This window comes from Oncorhynchus gorbuscha, linkage group LG05, assembly GCF_021184085.1.
Source record: "Oncorhynchus gorbuscha isolate QuinsamMale2020 ecotype Even-year linkage group LG05, OgorEven_v1.0, whole genome shotgun sequence".
In the NCBI taxonomy this organism is placed as follows: domain Eukaryota; kingdom Metazoa; phylum Chordata; class Actinopteri; order Salmoniformes; family Salmonidae; genus Oncorhynchus; species Oncorhynchus gorbuscha.
The window spans coordinates 16,760,899-16,788,858 of record NC_060177.1 but is presented as its reverse complement, the minus strand read 5'-3'; the positions used below and the strand labels follow the sequence as shown (position 1 = coordinate 16,788,858).

Genomic DNA, 27,960 nt, shown 5'->3' with positions numbered 1-27,960 from the left:
AAGGTGTCTGCAGCATTGTGACGTATTTGTAGGCATATCATTGGAAGATTGACCATAAGACTACATTTACATTTACATTTAAGTCATTTATTTACCAGGTGTCCGCCCAGTGTCCTCCGTCAAAATTATTGCTTAATCTCCAGCTGCATGCATTTTTCCATGTGGTTCAGAGGAGAAACCAAAACTGCTACAAATGATTTATTATCGAATAGATATGTGAAAAACATCTTGAGGATTGATTCTAAACAACGTTTACAATGTTAATTTGGAAAAAAGTTTGGGATTGTAATGATTGAATTTTCTGAGGGTTTTCTTTGCCAAACGTGATTAACAAAACAGAGCGATTTCTGCTACACAAATAATATTTTTGGAAAAACTGAACATTTGCTATCTAACCGAGAGTCTCCTCATTGAAAACATCTGAAGTTCTTCAAAGGTAAATCATTTTATTTTAATGCTTTTCTTGTTTTTGTGAAAATGTTGCCTGCTGAATGCTAGGCTTAATGCTATACTAGCTATCAATACTCTTACACAAATGCTTGCGTAGCTATGGTTGAAAAGCATATTTTGAAAATCTGAGATGTGTTAACAAAAGGCTAAGCTTGTGAGCCAATACATTCATTTAATTTGCGATTTTCATGAATCGGTAACGTTGCGTTACGGTAATGAGCTTGAGGCTATAATTACGCTCCCGGATACGGGATTGCTCGTCGCAAGAGGCCAGATAATTTTTCAAGCTGTTCAAACTAGAGGTCGACCAATTATGATTTTTCAACACCGATGCCGATTATTGGAGGACCATAAAAGCCAATGCCGATTTGAAATCGGCCGATTCTTTAAAATTGTAATAATGACAATTACAACAATACTGAATGAACACTTAATATAATACATCAATAAAATCAATTTAGCCTCAAGTAAATAATGAAACATGTTCAATTTAGTTTAAATAATGCAACAAAAAAAGTGTTGGAGAAGTAAGTAAAAGTACAATATGTTCCATGTAAAATATGTGCCATGTAAGAAAGCTAACGTTTCAGTTCCTTGCTCAGAACATGAGAACATATGAAAGCTGGTGGTTCCTTTTAACATGAGTCTTCAATATTCCCAGGTAAGAAGTTTTAGGTTGTAGTTATTATAGTCCTATAATGCCTATTTCCCTCTATACCATTTGTATTTCATTTATCTTTTACTATTGGATGTTCTTATAGGCACTTTAGTATTGCCAGTGTAACAGTATAGCTTCCATCCCTCTCCTCGCTCGAACCAGCAACACTTAGCGCGCGCTAACTTACTAGCCATTTCACTTCGGTTACACAAACCTCATGTCAGGAGTTGATAGGCTTGAAGTCATAAACAGCGCAATGCTTGACGCACAACAAAGAGCTGCTGGCAAAACGCACAAAAGTGCTGTTTGAATGAATGTTTACGCGCCTGCTTCTGCCTACCACCGCTCAGTCAGATACTTAAGATACTTATATGCTCAGTCAGATTATATGCACTGCATGACACACTAGATAATATCTAGTAATATCATCCATGTGTAGTTAACTAGTGATTATGATTGATTGTTTTTTATAAGATAAGTTTAATGCTAGCAACTTACCTTGGTTTACTGCATTCACGTAACTCCTTGTGGAGTGCAATGAGAGAGAGAGGCAGGTCGTTATTGCGTTGACTAGTTAAGGTTGCAAGATTGGATCCCCTGAGCTGACAAGGTGAAAATATGTCGTTCTGCCCCTGAACAAGGCAGTTAACCCACCGTTCCTAGGTCGTCATTGAAAATAAGAATGTGTTCTTAACTGACTTGCCTAGTTAAATAAATGTGTAAAAATATATCATAATAATACAAATAAAATAAATAAAAAACGGTATAACGGCACCCAAAAATACTGATTTTTCCGATTGTTATGAAAACTTGAAATCGGCCCTAATTCAAAATCGGCCATCCTCTAGTTCAAACGTTCAAAGTTGACCAGCAGGGTCAAATAATAAGAGGTTATAAAGGGTGTAACAAGTCAGTACCTCAATTTCCAAGTGAGCAAACTGGTTCCAAAAACCATTAAAGGCCATTACACCTAATGTCAAGTTTAACAGTTCTCTCTATAACCAAAGGTAAAATGTCACTTTTTTTTTTCATTAAAACAAAAACAAAAAAACATGAGCAGTCTACTTCAAACACGGTGCTTTGAGAGAGGTAGTCTAACTAGTGAAATGAGCAGACTGTCTCTAAATCCCATGAATTACAGTGACTGCGGTAACTGCCAGATGCCCAACACTGCCTGCTGCTTAAAATAGGGATATTAAGGATACAGGAGTAAACAGGAGCTTGACTAGCCAGGTCCAGCCCAAGGGTCCTAAATCCTAGGAACTGCAGAAAAGGGAAGTTACGTCAGAGGTCTTTGAATCCAATAAGGAAACTGTTGTGAAATACAGTAGGACTCAGGTCATAACAAAGGAGGCAGAGCCAGCCAAGTATTGTGATGAATAAACAAAGCCAATATTGCCTCAGATTCTCATTTTGACTTATCAAACCATGAAGTGTAGGCTGTCAGGTTTGTTGTTCTGACTCCAAAGTGAGTTTGTGAGTCTTGGTGTCCTGCTGACTGGATCAGATGCCCAGCCAGGCGTCGCACCATTAAAACTGTTCAGTTTGTGTCCATGTGAAAACACTGCTGCCATGTCTGCCTAAGGCCTGGCTAAGATGAGCAGGCCAGGCACGGCACCAATATTGATGTGACCCGTCCCACTATCCTTTCTCTATTGGCAGCCAAGCTTCTTGTTCCAATGCATAAAGTATTAGAGCTTACACCCAAACAAACATGTAATAGGAGGGTCCCCAGTCTGTGCTGCTGGCTCACCGCCCAGTTTCACACTGCCGAAGGAAGGATGTTCACTCAGGGCTAATGTTAGTTCTGCCTCCACCATTCACTGTATCTCAGCTGCTGCTACTTGGACAAGGAGCTTAGGTTTCCGGGAGCAAGCTCTCCGTCGCCAGATACAAAATTAGCTCCGAAGTATGATTTACCTGTGCTATATCTTCGAGGAATTTGTCAGCACTGAAATGTAAAAGAATGACACGGGCAGCATATACCAAATGTGTATCCATGACTCTTTTCAAAAATCAACTACTAAAAGGTAGCCTCATGGTGGTGGACGGGGCAGCGGTTCCTCAAGCTGACAGCTTCTTCTGCCACTGAGGCACCAGGCCACTGACAGCAGGGTACAATCACATGGCCACCATTAAACAACCCCTTAGTCTCCTCTCATGAGGTTTATTTCAGCCTCAGCCAAACAGCTTCCCTACACTAGACGGCACCGTACCGCTTTTAGGACTCAAAGTTTCATCTCAAAAATGTCCTCTACATCTGTTGCCAATGAAGAAAAGGAATGCTTTGTGGATTCAAACAAGAACACTTCAAAAACAAGTAGAGACCATTTCAATCCCATCATACCCATTTATATAGTCTGCTTCAACAAAGATTTATAGTATCTAAAGGTAATGGGTATTGACCTAAATATGCAACTAATATGACAAGGAAAACAGTTCTCAAAGAAGCAATAAGCACAAATTGCTTTTCAACAATTAAAATGATAAGGAAAACAATGAAAAAAATAAGATATTACTAGTATTTTGTAGTTAAACATCCTTACAGTCACATTGTAGATGGATGGGATATGGGGTAGCCTAGCCCCAGACTCTGAGGCAGCAGACAGGCCAAGGGTCAAGCCAATTGCTGCAAGCAACTGTGTGACAGAAGCAGAGCCAGGCTCTGCCCGCCCAGAGAACACAAGGAGGGCATTGTGGCAAGCACCGGCCTCCTCCATACCACCACACAGAAAGAAAAAGAAAAACACCCTCAGCCAGCTGCAGCAGGATTCTCATAGAGAAAGGGCACAATATGGTCTATAATTTGAATGTTTATCTTCAAAATACATAGTATGCAGGAGAGTCTCATTCTGAAATTAGGTTGGCTAACTGGCTGTACACTAGTAGGCCAAGATATTATAACATGTGATATAAGAAGCTTATGTCCGTAAAAATAGCAAGCTGGCTGCTGAAACAAAGGAGGGGATATGCTTGGAGACCAAAAAGGTCTGAGGCTCCTAACTATGTAAGCTTACATTCCGTCGCCAACAGTGCACTTGTTTATATAGCTCGAAGGACAAAATGTTGGCCCTGGTGTTCAATCGTTTCCTAGACAAGCCATAAGGAGATGCTCATTTTCAAATTGTTAACTAAAATGTCCTACTGGAACTCTCCTTATAGGTTTCACAATTTTGAAAAACTGGTATATGTGTTGAGTAATTATTTGAAGGCAAAATGCAAACCTATATCGTACAAGCGGTAAGCGGCAACTTCAACCCAACAACCACTTACAGGATGTATGAAGAAACCGAAATGACTTTAAAAGGATTCCTACAGTTCCCTACGACTGAATTGTAAAAATAAACAAAAAAGATCAGAATAGAGGAATGCTCAGATAATCTCTTCTCAATGGTAGTCATGAGTAAAGCACGAACTGTGTCGGGCATAGATAGAAGCACAACGCCCAGCCCTGCCCTGGAGACTACAGTGACCTGACTCTAGCAGCTTCCAATTCAAAGCCTTCTATCTACAGGTCCGTTTCAGCAACAGGCTAATAGCGAACGCGGCTCACATTTCACAGACCTCTCGAGGCACAGCATTGGAAGAGGGAGCGCTGCTGGCTAGCCTAACGGATGTAGTTTCTCTTCTACATAAGAAGCATGACATCTGTAAGCATCCTCAAAGGAAGCAATGTCATTCTTAAAAAAAGGGAATCTGTGATATGTAGCTACGTTTATCACCATATGTAAAATGGCACACCTTGAAGGCTACAGAACAAAACTGGATGCCATATCCATTCAAGACATACCGTGGAAGACTGAAATGGCTCACTTAAAAGAGTAAAGTCAAAGATTTCATGATTTGCCAACCACCATTTTATTTTTAGCCAGGACAAAAGTAAGACTTTCCTATTCAACTCCAGGAGTGGACAGGATATGGGGTTCCTAACAAAACAGAGCCCATTTAGTGACTTTCACAACAGATTTCCCATTGAGCAAATCTGATAGTCAAGGACCATATCACCTCCACCCAACCTGACACCCTAGACCCACTCCAATTTGCTTACCGCCCAAATAGGTCCACAGACGATGCAATCTCAACCACACTGCACACTGCCCTAACCCACCTGGACAAAAGGAATACCTATGTGAGAATGCTGTTCATCGACTACAGCTCGGCATTCAACACCATAGTTAGTACCCTCCAAGCTCGTCATCAAGCTCGAGACCCTGGGCCTCGACCCCGCCCTGTGCAACTGGGTACTGGACTTCCTGACGGGCCGCCCCCAGGTGGTGAGGGTAGGCAACAACATCTCCTCCCCGCTGATCCTCAACACGGGGGCCCCACAAGGGTGCGTTCTGAGCCCTCTCCTGTACTCCCTGTTCACCCACGACTGCGTGACCACGCACGCCTCCAACTCAATCATCAAGTTTGCGGACGACACAACAGTGGTAGGCTTGATTACCAACAACGACGAGACGGCCTACAGGGAGGAGGTGAGGGCCCTCGGAGTGTGGTGTCAGGAAAATAACCTCACACTCAACGTCAACAAAACTAAGGAGATGATTGTGGACTTCAGGAAACAGCAGAGGGAACTCCCCCCTATCCACATCGATGGAACAGTAGTGGAGAGGGTAGCTAGTTTTAAGTTCCTCGGCATACACATCACAGACAAACGGAATTGGTCCACTCACACTGACAGCGTCGTGAAGAAGGCGCAGCAGCGCCTCTTCAACCTCAGGAGGCTGAAGAAATTCGGCTTGTCACCAAAAGCACACAAACTTCTACAGATGCACAATCGAGAGCATCCTGGCGGGCTGTATCACCGCCTGGTACGGCAACTGCTCCGCCCTCAACCGTAAGGCTCTCCAGAGGGTAGTGAGGACTGCACAACGCATCACCGGGGGCAAACTACCTGCCCTCCAGGACACCTACACCACCCGTTGTTACAGGAAGGCCATAAAGATCATCAAGGACATCAACCACCCGAACCACTGCCTGTTCACCCCGCTATCATCCAGAAGGCGAGGTCAGTACAGGTGCATCAAAGCTGGGACCGAGAAACTGAAAAACAGCTTCTATCTCAAGGCCATCAGACTGTTAAACAGCCACCACTAACATTGAGTGGCTGCTGCCAACACACTGTCATTGACCCAACTCCAGCCATTTTAATAATGGGAATTGATGGGAAATTATGTAAATATATCACTAGCCTCTTTAAACAATGCTACCTTATATAATGTTACTTACCCTACATTATTCATCTCATATGCATATGTATATACTGTACTCTACATCATCGACTGCATCCTTATGTAATACATGTATCACTACCCACTTTGTTTACTTTGTCTACACACTCATCTCATATGTATATACTGTACTCGATACCATCTACTGTATGCTGCTCTGTACCATCACTCATTCATATATCCTTATGTACATATTCCTTATCCCCTTACACTGTGTATAAGACAGTAGTTTTGGAATTGTTAGTTAGATTACTTGTTGGTTATCACTGCATTGTCGGAACTAGAAGCACAAGCATTTCGCTACACTCGCATTAACATCTGCTAACCATGTGTATGTGACAAATAAGATTTGATTTGATATATCATTCCTCTCACTACACAAAATGAGAAACCTACTGCCCCATGGTAAATAAACAGTACACTATGTAGCCAATACTACCCTTCTCACAACTGTTACCTAGCAGACTCAGTACCATGATTTACAGATGACAAACATCTACCATTTAATTTGTACATGATGTGCATACTAATTAACAGTGAGTAACTTCATTGACAACACTTCCATTCATCACACTGGGGATGAAGCAAAAAAAAAAATACGAACTTGAGTGAAACTGAAGTCTGTCTCAGATCGATTGTCGGGGACCAAGTTAACCTCCCCTTTCGACCATCCTGCTTTTAGGGAAAGAGTGTAATTTTGTACATGTATGAAACTGCGAGTTTGACTAACTCTAGTCTAATTGCTTAAGGTGTCCAGGGTCCTTCCCAGGATCATTTGTATGTAGAAGGACTGATAAGCTCAGTTATTTTCCTTTTAAAAAAGGAGTGAATGAAAATAAATCAAATTGACATTTCCACCTCCAGAAATGAGCCCAATAATATATTGGTTAAAAATAAATACATTAACATATTGGACCACGCATATAGCCTATGCATGCTATTAGCAATAAACAGCATCACCTGTAGGCCAACTGATGCAGCATAGTGGCTATAAATACATAGAGATGGATAAGCCCCATGCTTCAGCCCATTTACCCCAATGCACACTTATTCATAATTAAATTATGATTAATTACTATTCCCTCCAATAGATTTTATTGGTTACTATTACAAAGTATGTAATTTAAGAGCGCTGTGTCAAACGAGCTCCATCACACAGACAGAGTCATTGCATTTTGGTACATGAGAAATGCATTAATTTCCAATGGAATGCTGCATTTGTTTTGCAGAGGCAGTACGTTCTGTGTGGTGCATACTTTGGATTTATCAAAACATATGCGTCAAACTGTATGCATAGACTGCTTGACAGAAATGGTAGCAGAAGGTAAATGTTGAACATTTGTTGCACACATATCCAGATGCTGCTACTGCATACTATTTTGCGCAGTGACGCTAATCAGTGCAATTAAGGTATAAACCATGCTTAAAACTCCTGTTGTAACTGCATTTCTAAATTGATGCTGCAAGCAATTTAAGAGTAAAGAAATAAAACGCAGTAACATTTAGAGATGTGCCCCAAAATATATTTAATAAGTTCACCGTTTAAAAACATACACTGCCTTCAGATTAAGACCCTTCGACTTTTGACTAAATTACAGCCTCATTCTAAAATTGATTAAACCGCCAATCAATCTACACACAATACCCCATAATGACAAAGCAAAAATGTATTTATTTTTAATTTTTAATATTTGCACATTTAAACTGAAAAGTACTTTGTTAAAGGCAGCAATTACAGCCTAGTCTTCTTGGCTATGACGCAACAAGCTTTGCACACCTGTATTTGTAGAGTTTCTCCCATTTTCCTCTGCAGATCCTCTCAAGCTCTATTAGGTTGAATGTTTGATCGGGTTCAAGTCCAGGCTCTGGCTAAGCCACTCAAGGACATTCAGGGACTTGTCCTGAAGCTACTCCCGTGTTGTCTTGGGCGTGTGCTTATGGTCGTTGTCCTGTTGGAAGGGGAACTTACACCCCAGTCGGCGGTCCTGAGCGCTCTGGTTCACGTATTAATCAAGGATCTCTGCACTTTGTTTCTTTTATCTTTGCCTTGTTCCTGACCAGTCTCCCAGCCACTGCCACTGAAAAACATCCCCACAACATGATGCCGCCACCATGCTTCACTAGAGAATCTTGTTTCTCTTGGGTCGGACAGTCCTTTAGGTGCCTCTAGGCAAACTCCAAGCGGGCCGTCATGTGCTTTTTACTGAGGAGTGGCTTCATCTGGCCACTCTACCATAAAGGCCTGATTGGTGGAGTGCTGCAGAGATGGTTGTCCTTCTGGAAGGGTTTTGGTACCCTTCCCCAGATCTGTGCCTCGACACAATTCTGTCTCGGAGCTCTATGGACAATTCCTTCAACCACAAGGCTTGGTTTTTGCTCTGACATGTACTGTCAACTGTGGGACCTTATATACACAGGTAGGTGTGACTTTCCAAATCATGTCCAATCAATTCAATTTACCACAGGTGGACTCCAAGTTGTAGAAACATCAAGGATGATAAATGGAAACAGGACACACCTGAGCTCAATTTCAAGTCCCCTAGGAAAGGGTCTGAGTACTCACAGTAAGAGTCAAATTGACACACCTACTCATTCAAGGGTTTCTTTATTGTAGAATAGTGAAGACATCAAAACGATGTAGTAACACATATGGAATCATGTAGTAACCAACGAAAATAAAAGTGAACAAATTGATCAAAATATATTTTATATTATTTGAGATTCTTCAAAGTAGCCACCCTTTGCCTTGACACCTTTGCACACTCTTGGCATTCTCTCAACGAGCTTATTGAGGTAGTCACCTGGTATGCATTTCCATGTGTGCCTTGTTACAACATAACTGATTGGCTCAAACACATTATGAAGGAAAGAAATTCCACAAATTAACTTTTAACAAGGTAGGGGTGGTATACAGAAGACAGACCTATTTGGTAAAACACCAAGTCCATATTATGACAAGAACAGCTCAAATAAGCAAAGAGAAACAGTTCATCGTTACTTTAACTTCTTCGATATAGGGGGCGCTCTTAATTTTTGGATTTAAATAACGTTCCCGTTTTAAACAAGATATTTTGTCACGAAAAGATGCTCGACTATGTATATAATTGACAGCTTTGGAAAGAAAACACTGACGTTTCCAAAACTGCAAAGATATTATCTGTGAGTGCCACAGAACTGATGCTACAGGCGAAACCAAGATTAAATTTCAAACAGGAAATGCCCCAGATTTTGAAGGCGCTGTGTTCCAATGTCTCCTTATATGGCTGTGAATGCGCAAGGAATGAGCCTACACTTTGACGTTTCCCCAAGGTGTCTGCAGCATTGTGACGTATTTGTAGGTATTTGTTGGAAGATTGACCATAACAGACTACATTTACCAGGTGCTCGCTTGGTGTCCTCCGTTGCAATTATTGCGTAATCTGCAGCTGCGTGCATTTTTCCATATGCTTCAGAGGAGAAACCCAACTGCCACGAATGACTTATCATCGAATAGATATGTGAAAAACACCTTGAGGATTGATTCTAAACAATGTTTGCCATGTTTGTCGATATTGAGTTAATTTGGAAATAAGTTCGGCGTTGTAATGACTGAGTTTTCAGGGGGTTTTCTTAGCCAAACGTGAACAAAACGGAGCGATTTCTCCTACACAAATAATCTTTTTCGAAAAACTGAACATTTGCTATCCAACTGAGAGTCTCCTCATTGAAAACATCCGAAGTTCTTCAAAGGTAAATGATTATTTGAATGCTTTTGTTTTTATGAAAATGTTGCCTGCTGAATGCTAGGCTTAATGCTATGCAAGCTATGAATACTCTTACACAAATGCTTGTGTAGCTATAGTTAAAGCATATTTTGAAAATCTGAGATGAGTGTTGTTAACAAAAGGCTAAGCTTGTGAGCAAATATTTAATTTAATTTGCGATTTTCATGAATAGTTAACGTTTTTTTATGCTAATGAGCGTGAGGCTATGATTACGCTCCCAGATACGGGATTGCTCGACGCAAGAAGTTAAGACATGAAGGTCAGTCAATTCTGAAAATTTCAATAACTTTGAAAGTTTCTTCAAGTGCACTCGCAAAAACCATCAAGTGCTACGATGAAACTACCTCTCATGAGGACCGCCACAGGAAAGGAAAACCCAGAGTTTCCTCTGCTGCAGAGGATAAATTCAGTCGAGTTACCAGCCTCAAATTGCAGCCCAAATAAAATGCTTCAGAGAGTTCAAGTAACAGACATCAACTGTTCAAAGGAGACTGCGTGAATCAGGCGTTTGTGGTTGAATTGCTACAAACAAAACACTACTAAAGGACACCAATAAGAAGACTTGCTTGGGCCCCAAAAAAACAGAGCAATGAACATCAGACTGGTGGTAATCTGTCCCTTGGTCTGATGAGACCAAATTTGAGATTTTTGGTTCTAACCGCCGTGTCTTTGTGAGACGCAGAGTAGGTGAACAGATGATCTCTGCATGTGTGGTTCGCACCGAGAAACATGGTGGTGTGATGGTGCCTTGCTGGTGACACTGTCTGATTTCGAATTCAAGGCACACTTAACCAGTATGGCTAACACAGCATTCTGCAGCGAAACGCCATCCCATCTGGTTTGCACTTACTGGGACGATCATTTGTTTTCCAACAGGACAATGACCCAACACACCTCCAGGCTGTGTAAGGGCTATTTGACCAAGGAGGAGAGTGTGATAGTGCTGCAATAGCCAATTGAGATGGTTTGGAATGAGTTGGACCGCAGAGTGAAGGAAACGCAGCCAACAAGTGCTCCGCATACAGTGGAGCAAAAAAGTATTTAGTCAGCCACCAATTGTGCATGTTCTCCCACTTAAAAAGATGAGGCCTGTAATTTATCATAGGAACACTTCAACTATGACGGAAAAGTTAGATATTTCTCTCCAGAAAATCACATTGTAGGATTTTTTATGAATTTATTTGCAAATTATGGTGGAAAATAAGTATTTTGGTCACCTACAAACAAGCAAGATTTCTGGCTCTCACAGACCTGTAATTTCTTCAAGAGGCTCCTCTGTCCTCCACTCGTTACCTGTATTAAAGGCACCTGTTTTAACTTGTTATCAGTATAAAAGACACCTGTCCACAACCTCAAACAGTCACACTCCAAACTCCACTATGGCCAAGACCAAAGAGCTGTCAAAGGACACCAGAAACAAAATTGTAGACCTGCACCAGGCTGGGAAGACTGAATCTGCAATAGGGAAGCAGCTTGGTTTGAAGAAATCAACTGTGGGAGCAATTATTAGGAAATGGAAGACATACAAGACCACTGATAATCTCCCTTGATCTGGGGCTCCATGCAAGAGCTCACCCCGTGAGCTCAAAATGATCATAAGAACGGTGAGCAAAGATCCCAGAACCACACGGGGGGACCTAGTGAATGACCTGCAGATAGCTGGGACCAAAGTAACAAAGCCTACCATCAGTAACACACTATGCCGCCAGTGACTCAAATCCTGCAGTGCCAGACGTGTCCCCCTGCTTAAGCCAGTACACGTCCAGGCCCATCTGAAGTTTGCTAGAGAGCATTTGGATGATCCATAAGAAGATTGGCATATGGTCAGATGAACCCAAAATATAACTTTTTGGTAAAAACTCAACTCGTCGTGTTTGGATGACAAAGAATGCCGAGTTGGGTGGAAACATCATGCTTTGGGGCTGTTTTTCTGCAAAGGGACCAGGACGACTGATCCGTGTAAAGGAAAGAATGAATGGGGACATGTATCATGAGATTGAGTGAAAACCTCCTTCCAATGAATCCAAACACACCGCCTGGGCAACAAAGGAGTGGCTTCGTAAGAAGCATTTCAATGTCCTGGAGTGGCCTAGCCAGTCTCCAGATCTCAACCCCATAGAAAATCTTTGGAGGGAGTTGAAAGTCCATGTTGCCCAGTAACAGCCCCAAAACATCACTGCTCTAGAGGAGATCTGCATGGAGGAATGGGCCAAAATACCAGCAACAGTGTGTGAAGACCTTGTGAAGACTTACAGAAAGCATTTGACCTCTGTCATTGCCAACAAAGGGTATATAACAAAGTATTGAGATAAACTTTTGTTATTGACCAAATACTTATTTTCCACCATAATTTGCAAATAAATTCATGAAAAATCCTACAATGTGATTGGCTGGATTTTTTTCTCATCTTGTCTGTCATAGTTAAAGTGTACCTATGATAAAAATTACAGGCCTCTCATCTTTAAGTGGGATAACTTAAACAATTGGTGGCTGACCAAATACTTATTTGCCCCACTGTATGTCGGAACTCCTTCAAGACGGTTGGAAAAGCATTCCAGGTGAAGCTGGTTGAGAGAATGCCAAGAGGGTGAAAAGCTGTCAGGGCAAAGGGTGGCTACTTTGAAGAATCTCAAATATATTTGAGAATATATTTTGATTTGTTTAACACTTTTTTGGTTACATGATTCCATGTGTTATTTCATAGTTTGATGTCTTCACTATTATTCTACGATGTAGAAAATATTAAAAATAAAAGTAAAACTCTGGAATGAGTAGTAGTACAAACTTGACTGGTATGTAAATAATGTATCTGTACTTTGTTTTTAATACATTTTTAATAAATTCACAAAACATTTCTAAAACCCTGTTTTCACTGTCATTATGGGGTGGTGTGTGTAGATTGCTTAGCAAATTGTTTTATTTAACCCATTTTTTAATAAGGCTGTAACGTAACAATGTGGAAACAGTGAAGGGGTCTGAATACTTTCGGAAGGCACTGTATATCCATTCACAAGACAGCTGCACTGCCAACGGTTTGGGTCTAACAGTGCTTACCTTTCAAATGGTTTAGCATTGCACCTGTACTACCATTACTGTGGCTCAATTCCACCTCCGCAAAGATTGCATTTCCTAATCAAAGTATGGCTATACAGGACTTCGCTGCTATTGCTTGCCTTGCTCTGCTATTTTTCCCCAACTGGTAACGACCACAAAAAAAGAAAGTATTACTTCACTCCTTGTACGTTGGACTCCCGTTCTCGACTCCCATTTCTAAGTATCAAGAGTCACTTCCACTAGGAATTGACTACTAAGACACTATTTTTGGAACGTAGGAGACTGATTAGTTGCCGTACCTTCGAGAACAAACACTCCCATCTGTCATAGTGAGCTTGCGAGGGACGGAGAGGGGCACAGTATAAGCAAGTCGGCCAACATGCAGACATTAGTGGACATTCAGGCAGACATTCAGAACCGTGCACTAGGCCCATCTATAGGCAGTCAAAGCTGTATCTCACAACGGAATGCTACATCTCGCAATTTCTTGGTTGCAATGTCTTGCAACTTCAGTAAAGCAGGGCCTATCAATGAATTTTTTATTTTACCTTTATTTAACTAGGCAAGTCAGTTAAGAACAAATTCTTATTTTCAATGACGTCCAAGGAACAGTGGGTTAACTGCCTGTTCAGGGGCAGAACGACAGATTTGTACCTTGTCAGCTCGGGGATTTGAACTTGCAGCCTTCCGGTTACTAGTCCAACACTAACCACTAGGCTACCATGCCGCCCCACTGTATGTGGGAATAGGCTAGGATATTCTACAAACAGACCGAAGACTGAACACACTTGCATCAACAGCAAAGAGATGGGGTGTAATCATTAGTTCAAACAGTTTGCAACTAAAATAAGTTTTAATTGGACAAGACCAGGCAAGTCCCTTCCCATTTTGTTCCATTTGCTTCCATATAAGAAACATAATGAATACGCCCCAGGCGAGCCAGCGCAAGGGAGAAGGCAGAAAACAGTGGTACACATACTTTGTGATGTACATAATGTAGATCCCTTCTCTCGTCAAACATCTCATTCCAAAATCATGGGTATTAATATGCAGTTGTTCCCCCCTTTGCTGCTATAACAGCCTCCACTCTTCTGGGAAGGTTTTCCACTATACGTAACATTTCCGCAGGGACTTGATTCCATTCAGCCACAAAAGCATTAGTGAGGTTGGGCACTGATGTTGGGCGATTAGGCCGGGCTCGCAGTGGATGATCCAATTCCAACCAAATGTATTTCAATGGGAGTTGAGGTCAGGGCTCTGTGCAGGCCAGTAACGTTCATCCACACCGATCAACAAACCATTTCTGTATGGACCTCGCTTTGTGCATTGTCATGATACAGGAAAAGGGCCTTCCCCAAACTGTTGCCACAAAGTTGGAAGCGCAGAATCGTCTAGAATGTCATTGTACGCTGTAGCGTTAAGATTCCCCTTCACTGGAACTATTATTTATCCTCCAAACCTTAGTTGGCTCTATGCAGTCAGGCAGGTAGCATTCTCCTGGCATCCGCCAAACCCAGATTCATCCGTCAGACTGCCAGATGGTGAAGCATGATCCATCACGCCAAAGAACGCGTTTCCACTGCTCCAGAATCCATGGCAGTGAGCTTTACACCACTCCAGCCGACGCTTGGCATTGCGCATGTTGATCTTAGGCTTGTGTGCGGGCGATCGGCCATGGAAACCCATTTCATGAAGCTCCTGACGAACAATTATTCAAAGTTGCTTCCAGAGGCAGTTTGGAACGTGTTCGTGAGCGTTGCAACCAAGGACAGGCGAGTGGTCCCGTTCTGTGAGCTTGTGTGGCCAAACACTTCGCAGCTGCTGCTCCTAGAAGTTTCCACTTCACAATAACCCCACTCACAGTTGACCGGGGCAGCTTAACCTGTTACTCCTACCCCCTACTTTTTAGAACATTCTGTTAAAAATCGCGCAACATTTCAGCGCCCTGCTGCTCATGCCAGGAATATAGTATATGCATATGATTATGTGTGGATAGAAAACACTCAGACGTTTATAAAACTGGTTAAATCACGGCTGTGACTATAACAGAACGTGCGTTTCATCTTAAAGCGCAGGAAAATCTGATCACTGAAAATTGGAAAATATATTGGAAAATATATCAATGCGCCACTTGCATGTATTGTCTATGGGAAAGCAAATTACCTGGAGTCGAGATTGCATTTGCATTTCCAGATTGCATTTGCATTTCCAGATGTCTAGATGGGACGCCTGCGTATCAGGTAGGAGCAAGAGGTTAAGCAGGGTAGAAATCTGCCAAACTGACTTGTTAGAAAGGTGGCATCCTATGACAGGAACAAGTTTAAAGTCACTGAGCACTTCAGTAAGGCCATTCTACTGCCAGTGTTTGTCTATGGAGATAGCATGGCTATGAGCAAAAATGTATACACCTGTCAGCAACGGGTGTGGCTGAAATAGCCGAATCCACTATTTTGAAGGGGTGTCCACATACTTTTCACAAGTTCACTAAAGTTTGCCTCTTCCTCTGGTCCTCAAATTTCCCCAGGCCTTTATAGTTAGTCTATAACACAGAATATATAGTTTGATAACTGCACTGCAATTTAAATTAATAATAGCAAATGGGATCCTAACTATGGCCAAAACTGCTTTCAAAAGAGATTTCCCACAATTGCATTAAGAACTGTCGTGCAATGACTGCTTGTCAGATTACATGTTTCCCTCCCTATGGCTCTCGCAACTTAAATGCACCTCCAGAAGACTATTTCTAGAACACACAAGCAGACTAGGTAAAAAAATATTATAATAATAATGAGGGAAATGAAAAAATTAATAAGTCAACTGTTCTAATAACATTACATGGTAAAAACAGTAGCAATGGAAAGTTACATCCTGTGTGATAAAGTATAGGCTTTGAATTACTTCGCCAGCAGCTACAGTAGGCTACACAGCGCTGTTTGATTTGAGCGCCGAGGTGGTGAGCATTTGACTATTTAATAACACTTCATCTGAAAAATCGGGATTGTCAGCAACAATCATACATATCAGTTCAGTGCACACAGCGTAACAGAAAAAATAAATAAAGTAGAATACATTTGGTAATTTATTTCATAGAACAATGCTTCGGTATGTATTAGGCAGTCATCTACAAAAAAAAAAACCTCTCCAGAATCCATATGAAGGAAATCAGTCAGTGTCAAAGAACTTTAGCCCCTCTGACAGACTCACAGGGAGGAAAATAGCTGAGAGCAGGCTTGCACTGGTTTCCCAGGATACAGCAGGCTGAGATTTCCCCTCTGGAAGCCCCTTATGACAGTCCATTACACTCAGTTCACCATCCCCCATACTAGAGACTGACTGCAGAAGAGTCTGGATTTATGGGGTGTCTTTCAGCTTTGACGTATTACAATGCTATATTTATGTGTTATGTAACCATCTTAAGTATGTGTAACTACTAAAAAGGTCATTGGGGAATAATGAATTTAGCTCGATATGAACCTACAGGAAATTGCTTGTGCATTCTGAAAGATTCCCTGCTGCTAGCTAGGCTAACTTATCAAATCATCATCAATTAATGATCAATTCCCCCAAGAATACTATATTTTTAAGACCAAGAAACCTATCAGGTCAAGACTAGCTGTGTGTCTGACAAATGGAAACGCCTCCCGAGACACAAATGCTGTACCTTCTATTTGGCCTAGATTTAAGCAGTCCATGGGTAAGTCAAAGGGGAAAATAACCTTGTAGCATCTTGTACTAAGAATGCCCTGAATGCAAATGACAGCTCTAGCCTTTGATTTTCAATAGCTGGAATGTTGCCCAGATGCACATGAAGTAGGATATATGGTTCCACGGTAGAAGTATAAGCTGTTTAGGAATAGGCCTAATTCATATGTATTGGTGTCAGGAAACTGTTAATATCCTAGGAAGTAGAGGTTGACCGATTAATCAGAATGGCCGATTAATTAGGGCCGATTTAAAGTTTTCATAACAATCGGAAATCGGTATTTTTGGGCGCCGACCTTTATTTAACTAGGCAAGTCAGTTAAGAACACATTCTTATTTTCAATGACTGCCTAGGAACAGTGGGTTAACTGCCTTGTTCAGGGGCAGAACGACAGATATTCACCTTGTCAGCTCCGGGGAACCGATCTTGCAACCTTGGACTAGTTAAATGTAACGCAATAACGACCTGCCTCTTGTTGCACTCCACAAGGAGACTGCCTGTTACGCGAATGCAGTAAGCCAAGGTAAGTTGCTAGCTAGCATTAAACGCATCTTATAAAAAAATCAATCACAGTCACTAGTTAACTACACATGGTTGATGATTTTACTAAATATTATCTAGCGTGTCATGCGCTGCGTATAATCTGACTGAGCATACAAGTATCTGACTGAGCGGTGGTAGGCAGAAGCAGGCGCGTAAACACTCATTCAAACAGCACTTTTGTGCGTTTTGCCAGCAGCTCTTCGTTGTGCATCAAGCATTGCGCTGTTTATGACTTCAAACCTATCAACTCCCGAGATGAGGCTGGTGTGACCAAAGTGAAATGGCTGGCTAGTTAGCGTGCGCTTATAGCGTTTCAGACTTCACTCGCTCTGAGCCTTGGGGGTAGTTGTTTCCCTTGCTCTGCATGGGTAACGCTTTGATGTGGTGGCTGTTGTCGTTGTGTTGCTGGTTCGAGCCCAGGGAGGAGCGAGGAGAGGGACTGAAGCTATACTGTTACACTGGCAATACTAAAGTGCCTATAAGAACATCCAATAGTCAAAGGTAAATGATATACAAATGAGTAGAGGGAAATAGTCCTATAATAACTACAACCTAAAACTTCTTACCTGGGAATATTGAAGACTCATGTTAAAAGGAACCACTAGCTTTCATATGTTCTCATGTTCTGAGCAAGGAACTGAAACGTTAGCTTTCTTACATAGCACATATTGCACTTTTACGTTCTCCTCCAACACTTTGTTTTCACATTATTTAAACCAAATTGAACATGTTTCATTATCTACTTGAGGCTAAATTGATTTTATTGATGTATTATATTAAGTTAAAATAAGTGTTAATTCAGTATTGTTGTAATTGTCATTATTACAAATAAAAATAAATTGGCCGATTAAAATCGGTATCGGGGTTTTTGGTCATCCAAAAATTGGTATCAGTATGGAAAAATCATAATCGGTCGACCTCTACTAGAAAGGGATGTTGTTGACACTTACTCTGCCCATGTATAACCTCCACAAAAAGACAAGGAGTCCTAGGGCTTCTATTTGAGACATTTTTTAAGTTGTTACTGGCACTACCACTCTCAGAGCCTAGGCAATGTGGCTGTGGCATGCATAAGGCCTATTCATCAAGGTGATTCTTCTGCCAATAACAAACAGAAAAGCCACAAATGTACAGTACCATGCCATGCCTAACATTTATTCTCCACAAATATGACGCACAGATTATCTATGGAAATCATTCTCCTGACACAAAAATAATATTGCTGTTTAATTTGATGTAGTCTACTTAGCCTACTGTATGGGAATAGAGCAAGTAATTGTTTGGTCTCAAGAGAGAAATCTCATTCAGGGTTAGCACTGATTAGAGGGCACAGAGGTTTAAATATATATTATTGAGAAATACAGGATTAGGCAAGTGAGGATAACCTCCACTTGTATGGCTTCATTTCTGACCCAGTAGCCCCAGCCTTCACATGTCTGAAAGACATTGATAGTTGAAGGATTATGCCAGACCCTCAACCGAGCTGATTGGAGGGACGGGATGGAACTAATCATCCATCAAGCCATTTCAGATCTGTGAACACCCAAGGGGAAGGGAATACGGTTTGAAATGGGACCTGGTTAGTCTTTCTAAGGGTAGTTTTGAAGAGGTTCAAACCTGGGTAGCATTAGGCTTGCCTTCCTGCTACACCTGTTTTTTTATGACATTCTTGAGTGCTGCTTCCCTCAGGATCTAGGAATTCATCTGAGACTAGCCCTCGGGGGCCACCAGTCAGAAAACTCCAGTGAAAATTGCAAAACAAAAGTCCTGCCATTTTTGCTGAAAGCTGCCATCAAACTACAAAACCCTCGTAGTCCTACATGCCAAAGCCAGAATTAGGTGAAAACAAAACCATGGAACACTAGAATCAATCCTGTTCATCTGTGATTTGTTACACCCCCTTCCCCCAGCCACCATCAGATGCCATTGTGACATTCTAAACTCTGATGAGAGTCAGAGAACAGCTTATTCTAAGCATTGCAGCATGAGCAACACTAAAATGCTTTGTTAATGGAAATATCACTCTGGTTCGTCCAGTTAGTTGAAAGAATAGACAAAGCCATGAGACAAAAATAGATATCTTGTAACTATTGGGCTCATGGGCTGACTCTCACACACGTAACAGGAAACAACATGAAAAAGGATCTGCTGATCAATACATTAGTTACACTGACAACAAAAACTAACAACTGGTCCATGGTCAGAGCTAATCAGGCGTTGGATCAGGTCAGGAAGAGAGTGAACAGAGGCAGGAATCTGCAGAGCAATGCATTTATTTCCATAGCAACAGAGCTGTGACAAATCAACAGGGATATCTGTGATAAGAGGGTTTATCTATGAGGAACATGTGGCAACAAATCAGAGCTTCTCAGTATTGTTGGAAAGATGCAGTCTGACAAAGCCCTCTCTATACAGGCAATCAAATCCAGGTGAATATTAGGCAAATTGTCCTACCAGTAGTGTTTCCGTCAAACTGACTTGATGCAGATACAAATCAGTGCATGATGACAGTGTATTCGGAAAGGATTCAGACCTTGACGTTTTCCACATTTTGTTATGTTACAGCCTTATTCTAAAATAGATTAAATTAAATAAATCCTCAGCAATCTACACACAATACCCCATAATGACAAAGCAAAAACTGGTTTCAATGTGTTTGCAAATGTATATAAACAAAAACATTTTTTAAAGAAATACCTAAATTTACATTAGTACTCAGACCCTTTCCTATGAGACTCAAAATTAGGCTCCGGTGCATCCTATTCCCATTGATTATCCTTGAGATGTTTCTACAACTTGGAGTCCACCTGTGGTAAATTCAATTGATTGGACATGATTTGGAAAGGCACACACACCTGTCTATATATAAATAAATAAAAAGGTCCCACTGTAGACAGTGCATGTCAGAGCAAAAACCAAGTCGAGGTTCAAGGAATTGTCCATAGAGCTCCAAGACAGGATTGTGTCGAGGCACAGATCTGGGTAAGGGTACCAAAACATTTATGCAGCATTGAAGGTCCCCAAGAATACAGTGGCCTCCATAATTCTTAAAATGGATGAAGTTTGGAACCACCAAGACTCATCCTAGAGCTGGCCGCCCGGCCAAACTGAGCAATCGAGGGAGAAGGGCCTTGGTCAGGGAGGTGGCCAAGAACCCAATGGTCACAGAGCTCCTCTGTGGAGACGGGAGAACCTTTCAGAAGGAAAACCATCTATGCAGCACTCCACCAATCAGGCCATTATGGTAGAGTGGCCAGACGGAAAAAACTTCTCAGAAAAAAAGCACATGACAGCCCGCAAGGAGTTTGCCAAAGGGCACCTAAAGGACTCAGACAATGAGAAACAATATGATCTGGTCTGATGAAACCAAGATTTAACTCTTTGGCCTGAATGCCAAGCATCACATCTGGAGGAAACCTGGCACCATCCCGACAGTGAAGCATGGTAGTGGCAGCATCATGCTGTGGGATGTTTTTCAGTGGCAAGGATTGGGAGACTAATCAGGATCAAGGCAAAGATGAAGAGAGAAAAGTACTGAGAGAACCTTGATGAAATGATCTCAGACTGGGACGAAGGTTCACCTTCCAACATGACAACAACCCTAAGCACACAGCCAAGACAATGCAGGGGTGGCTTTGGGACAAGTCTCTGAATGTCCTTGAGTGGCCCAGCAAGAGCCCAGACATGATCAAACATCTCTGGAGAGACCTGAAAATAGCTGTGCAGCAACACTCCCCATCCAACCTAGCAGTGCCTGAGAGGATCTGCAAAGAGGAATGAGAGAAACTCTTCAAATACAGGTGTCAACCTTACGGCATTAGGTCACCATGTTGAACAATTTTACACAATTTTCCTGTTTCCATCACAGCTGTTGTAATTATTAAAAAACGTATACAGCATGACTTTACTTGCATGAAAACTGGATGGTAACGTGGTTTAAGTCAAGTCAATCTCCATAGAGGATGGTTTCTCCAATCTGCATGTAGTAAAACAAACTACTGCAAAGTATAATATCTCCTCAAGCTATGGATGACAGGCAATAATGCAATGTCTGAAAATGTGACAAGCTCAAAGCAAACAGAAACCCAACGGTAAAGAGGGGAAAGTGACAAATCTGTGTGTTGGAAATGTTGGTTTACTACAGAGGAGAGGTGAGATGACCAACAACTGGTCTATACTCAAACTCAGTGACACATTTAGGCTACTAACAGTATTTGGCCTATTTTAATTTATTCATATATAGCTCTCTCAAAACAAGAGACCGCAGCATTGACAACCCGATTCCACAATGATAAAATAGCCCAAAATTGAGAGATGTTTATATTGGTAAAAACTTCCACATTCTTCAGATCACTTGTGGAGCAACAAGATTTTAGGCAGAAGGTCATACTTTTCCCCCACCCCCCCCTCTCTCCAAAGCAACCCAAACAGGAAATACATTCCACATAACCAAAGGAGGCAGACATGGCAATAGAAGCTGCCTTTAGCTCAACAATACCAAAGACCTTTAGGGTTGTAGTAGCACATATAGTGGGATTAATCAAATCCTTTAATAAGGTTGTCAGTTGAGTTGGACAGTACTGATTGAAATGTGTCTTACGTGTATAACACTCAGCCACAACGAGGTGGGGAAATAAGTGAGAATGCTATTCATGGACTACAGCTTAGTGTTCATCACCAAGACAAGGACCCTGGGATTGTACCCCTCCCTCTGCAACTGGATCCTGGACTTCCTGACTTGCCAGCCCCAGGTTATGCAACAACGAAGGCTGGCTCAATTATCAGATAATCGTGTAACTGACAATTATGGACAATAACCATGAACAAAAGCAATTCATTATAATAGTCTTAGTACATTCATTTTTAGGAGAAGGGGGAATTCAACTTTATATTCAAACAGATAAAGTTAACCCAATAGCAGTTAAGTTTTACATGAACTGGGTAAAATTGGTAATCATTTCACGAGCAGAGCGGCACACCTTTATTCAACTAGGCAAGTCAGTTCAGAACACATTCTTATTTTCAATGACGGCCTAGGAACAGTGGGTTAACTGCCTTGTTCAGGGGCAGAACAGATTTTTTTTACCTTGTCAGCTCTGGGATTCAATCTTGCAATCTTACGGTTAACTAGTCCAACGCTCTAACCACCTGCCTCTCATTGCACTCTACGAGGAGCCTGCCTGCTACGCGAATGCAGTAGTTGCTAGCTAGCATTAAATGTGTATATATATATATATTTTTTTTTTAAATCAATCATAATCACTAGTTATAACTACACATCGTTGATGATATTACTAGTTTATCTAGTGTCTCCTGCGTTGCATATAATCGATGCAACGCTGGTGGATGATTTAACAAAAGTGCATTTGCGAAAAAAGCACAATCGTTGCACGACTGTACTTAACCATAAACACCAATGCCTTAAAATCAATACACAGAAGTATATATTTTTAAACCTGCATATTTAGCTTTAAAAAAATCCAGGTTAGCAAGCAATATCAACCAGGAGAAAATTGTGTCACTTCTCTTGCGTTCATTGCACACAGAGTCAGGGTATATGCAACAGTTTGGGCAGCCTGGCTCATTGAGAACTAATTTGCCAGAATTTTACATAATTATGACATAACATTGAAGGTTGTAAAAATGTAACAAGAATATTTTGACTTAAGGATGCCACCCGTATTTCTCTGAAATAATAAACGTTTTGTTTTCAAAATGATAGTTTCCGGATTCGACCATATTAATGACCAAAGGCTCGTATTGCTGTGTGTTATTATGTTATACATTTGATTTTTTTCACCTTTATTTAACCAGGTAGGCAAGTTGAGAACAAGTTCTCATTTACAATTGCGACCTGGCCAAGATAAAGCAAAGCAGTTCTACACATACAACGACAGTTACACATGGAGTAAAACAAACATACAGTCAATAATACAGTATAAACAATTCTAGATACGATGTGAGCAAATGAGGTGAGATAAGGGAGGTAAAGACAAAAAGGCCATGGTGGCAAAGTAAATACAATATAGCAAGTAAAACACTGGAATGGTAGATTTGCAGTGGAAGAATGTGCAAAGTAGAAATAAAAAATGGGGTGCAAAGGAGCAAAATAAATACAGTAGGGAAAGAAGTAGTTGTTTGGGCTAAATTATAGGTGGGCTATGTACAGTTGCAATAATCTGTGAGCTGCTCTGACAGTTGGTGCTTAAAGCTAGTGATGGAGTGTTTCCAGTTTCAGAGATTTTTGTAGTTCGTTCCAGTCATTGGCAGCAGAGAACTGGAAGGAGAGGAGGCCAAAGAAAGAATAGGTTTTGCGGGTGACTAGAGAGATATACCTGCTGGGGCGTGTGCTACAGGTGTGAGATGCTATGGTGACCAGCGAGCTGAGATAAGGGGGGACTTTACCTAGCAGGATCTTGTAGATGACCTGGAGCCAGTGGGTTTGGCAACGAGTATGAAGCGAGGGCCAGCCAACGAGAGCGTACAAAAGTCTATGATTTGATATTTTATAGAGCAGTCTGACTGAGCGATGGTAGGCAGCAGCAGGCTCATAAGCATTCATTCAAACAGCACTTTTGTCCGTTTTGCCCGCAGCTCTTCGCAAGCACAGCACTGTTTATGACTTCAAGCCTATCAGCCTAATGGCTGGTGTAACCGATGTGAAATGGCTAGCTAGTTAGCGGGGTGCGTGCTAATAGCATTTCAAACGTCACTCGCTCTGAGACTTGGAGTGGTTGTTTCCCTTGCTCTGCATGGGTACCGCTGCTTCGAGGGTGGCTGTTGTCGTTGTGAGCCCAGGTAGGGGCAAGGAGAGGGACAGAAGCTATACTGTTACACTGGCAATACTAAAGTGCCTATAAGAACATCCAATAGTCAAAGGTATATGAAATACAAATGAGAGAGAGAAATAGTCCTATAAATACTATAATAACTACAACCTAAAACTTCTTACCTTGGAATATTGAAGTCTCATGTTAAAAGGAACCACCAACTTTCATATGTTCTCATGCTGAGCAAGGATTTAAACGTTCGCTTTTTTACATGGCACATATTGCACTTTTACTTCTCCAACACTTTGTTTTTGCATTATTTAAACCAAATTGAACAGGTTTCATTATTTATTTGAGGTTAAATTGATTTTATTGATGTATTATATTAAGTTAAAATAAGTGTTCATTCAGTATTGTTGTAATTGTCATTATTAGAAAAGGAAAAAAAGGCCAATTAATCGGTATCGCCTTTTTCTGGTCCTCCAATAATCGGTATTGAAAAATCATAATCGGCCGACCTCTAATTGACAGATTAAATTTGCATAACAGTTACTCGTTACCCAAAATTCCATAATCGTCACAGCCCTAGCAACAACACCTCTGCCACGTTGACCCTCAACACGGGGGCCCCTCTGGGGTTTGTGCTTAGTGGTCTCCCTGTTTATGCAAGACTGCGTGACCGCGCACGACTCATACATCAACAAGTTTGCCAACAACACGGTGGTAGGTCTGATCACCGACGAGTCAACCTATAAGGAGGTGGTCAGCGACTTAGCAGTGTGGTGCCAAGACAACAACCTCAATAAGACCAAGGCGATGATCGTGCACTATAGGAGAAAGAGGGGAGAGCATGCCCCCATCAACGACGGGGCTGTTGTAGAATGGGTTGAGAGCTTCAAGTTCCTTGGCGTCCACATCACTAAGGACTTAAGGAAGGACAGTTATGAAGAGGGCAAGGCAGCGCCCCTTCCCCCTCGGGCTGAAAAGTTTTGGCATGGGCCCTTGGATGCTTCTACAGCGGCACCAGCGAGAGAATCTTGACTGGCTGCATCAGCACTCTGTATGGCAAATGCACCGCCTTTGACCTCAAAGCGCTAGAGGGTGGTGCTGACAGCCCATACATCACTGGGGCCGAGCTTCCTGCCATCTCAGACCACTATATCAGACAGTGTCAGTGGAATGCCCGATTGCCTATGACTCCAGCCACCCAAGCCATAGACTGTGGTACCAGAGTATCAGCTCTCGGACCAACAGACTCGAAGACAGCTTCTACCCCCAAACCATAAGATAGCCAACTAATGGTACCCAAGCTATGTAGCAATCTGCCCTGACTACCTTGCACACACACAAACTACATCCCACAAAACCTCGCACACACACACACACACACACACTTTTCCACTCCTTCTAGTCTGTTCTTTATTTTACTCTTACTACCCATCCCTGCCTTCATGTACATATCTACCAAAAATACCTCCTACCTCCGCACATTGATCTGGTACTCCCTGTATATACCGTAGCTCCATTCTGGTGTATGTTATTCCTAGTTACCATTTTATTATTATACTGCATCGTTGGGAAGTACTCGTAAGCAAGCATTTCATGGTTAAGTCTACACCAGTTGTAATCGGAACGTGACAAATAAAATTTGATTTGAGTGGGAAGATACTGTACTTCTGGCATATCTTGGCAAAATGTGTCAAATTCTCAATCCAACATTACCACCCAAGCAGAAAAATATAACAGTCAACAAATCACGCAATACCCAAATCAATGTATTACATCGAAAACAACGGTGCAGCATTATTGATATTATTTATCAAGCAAGCTACCAAATGCACCGGATAGCAAGGGCTTCTCCCGTTCTGAGGATGCAGAAAGCTTGCTCCGGCTGTCACTCACTGGTTAGCTTGCTAAAACACAAGCAAATGTTTATGAAAGCGAGACATAACGCAACCTAGATATACTAGCACGGCTAAATACCGATGGAGTGTAAAGTCAGAAGATATCTAGCTAACTACAGTAAGCAGATATGAGCTCGGAAGACCAGTTGTGGAGGGATTTTCTCTCAAGTAAAGAGGTCGCAAAATTGCCCAACCAGCTTGTTAATAGTTATAAAAAGCCACATTAGATTTGACCTACTATAAATCGGTGATTATCTTTCAAATCCGACCAGCTTGGTACTAGCCGGTTGTGAGATCAGTTCAAGTGAGCCGATATAACCAGCTTTGAAGCATAGAAAAATGCATAGACGTAGCTCGTAGGCTAGTATTTATGAATCTGATCACTATTTAGCAGGAAGGTGCAACATAATCTCCGCAAGCGCAGTACACGGGTTTCATCGAAACTCATGCAGACAACACCGTGCACTATGTTGCAAGCTATTAATACGGCCTTTTAACGCCCTAAAACTAAAACGCCTCTGTCAGGCTCGAGTGGAGAAAAAGTTCGGCAACATAAGTTACACAAAATACATAAGAAACTATCACTGTAACAAACACTACCCGGTTTGGAAAAGCATTCATTGTATTTATTTCACCTTTACTTAACTAGGCAAGTCAGTTATGAATGCATTCTTATTTACAATGACGGCCTCGGGGAAGAGTCGGGGAAGAGTGGGTTAACTGCCTTGATCAGGAGCAGAACGACATATTTAGCTGGTTAGTTCGGGGATTCGATCCAAAAACCTTTCGGTTACATGTCCCAACGCTCTAACTATTAGTCCCCATAAAGACACACACCCAAAGATCTAACGTTAGCAGCCAGGTAACTAGTAAGTTAGGCTGTACATTTTCAGAATTACCATAGACTTATTAGGATTCTTTACCGATTGTAAACATATTTGGCCCCTACTTAGTAGACAAGTTTACCTAGTTTAGTTACCTAGCATTAGTTAGCGGACTATCTACCTTCTCTGACCCTCGAAAGACACTCCTTTAAATGACCTCGCAGGGTGGGAAAAGATACAACATATTTATATTTGCAAAAACAATCTCCCGAAACCAAACAAATCACACCTAACGTTAGTTATCCACATCTACATTATATCATGGATATCTTAAAATACATACTAAAAGCCAGTTCACTACCACGCATTCATAGTTTGAATTTCTAGCAACTGTTGCTAAAATTTTAGGTTTCTGGATAGTAGCTACTGAACGGCCACAGAACTCCAAAGACCACAACTAACTAGCTAGTTATCGACAACTAATGTAAGCATTAGCTATCTAGGTACTGTAGCTAGCGCTCTGCGACACGATTTTTTAAAAGCCAGAACACACAAAAAAAAAAAACTAATACAACTGGGACACTAGGGTACTATTCCTTGTTACAAAAACTGTTATTTGTGACGAGAGTAAATGTGTTAAGAGCTTTCAGATAAAAACATGTTTTAATCAAAGTAGAGTTGATAAGCGCATCACTTACCAGCTAGCTAGGCATCCACCCTCTTGACAGCGAATGAAGTCTGTATACAACGGATGTGACGTTTCTCTATATAAACCAGAGCGCGTGAGCTAAACTCCAAACCTTCGGTTGATCACACGGATCAGACACACTCAAAAACATCGAATTCGAAGTGAATGCAGGGGTGAAGGTCTTCAGATATTAACATATTTTTATATCAGCATTTGCTTCATCACAAATATTATCTTTTATGTACATAACATGACATGACATTAGTTACAAATTCAAGTGTGGACGAACAATATATTACGCTTTTAATAACTAATTTCATCATTATTTGAATCGATTATTTGTATTTATAAACAAACCCACTGAAACG

General features: G+C 41.4%; 1 protein-coding gene across 2 annotated transcripts in view; it reads right to left on the bottom strand.

The window, feature by feature from the left end:
- The window catches only part of LOC124035577 (granule associated Rac and RHOG effector protein 1-like), a 54,041-nt gene extending 26,370 nt beyond the window's left edge, over nucleotides 1-27,671 (bottom strand). The window contains exon 1 of one of the 2 annotated variants that reach the window (XM_046349069.1): nucleotides 27,603-27,671. The gene's annotated coding sequence lies outside the window, so the exon portion shown is untranslated. Of the gene's footprint in view, nucleotides 1-26,318; nucleotides 26,447-27,602 lie in introns of those variants that run through there. The other variant, XM_046349068.1, reaches the window with a different exon arrangement.
- Nucleotides 27,672-27,960: the final 289 nt, after the last annotated feature.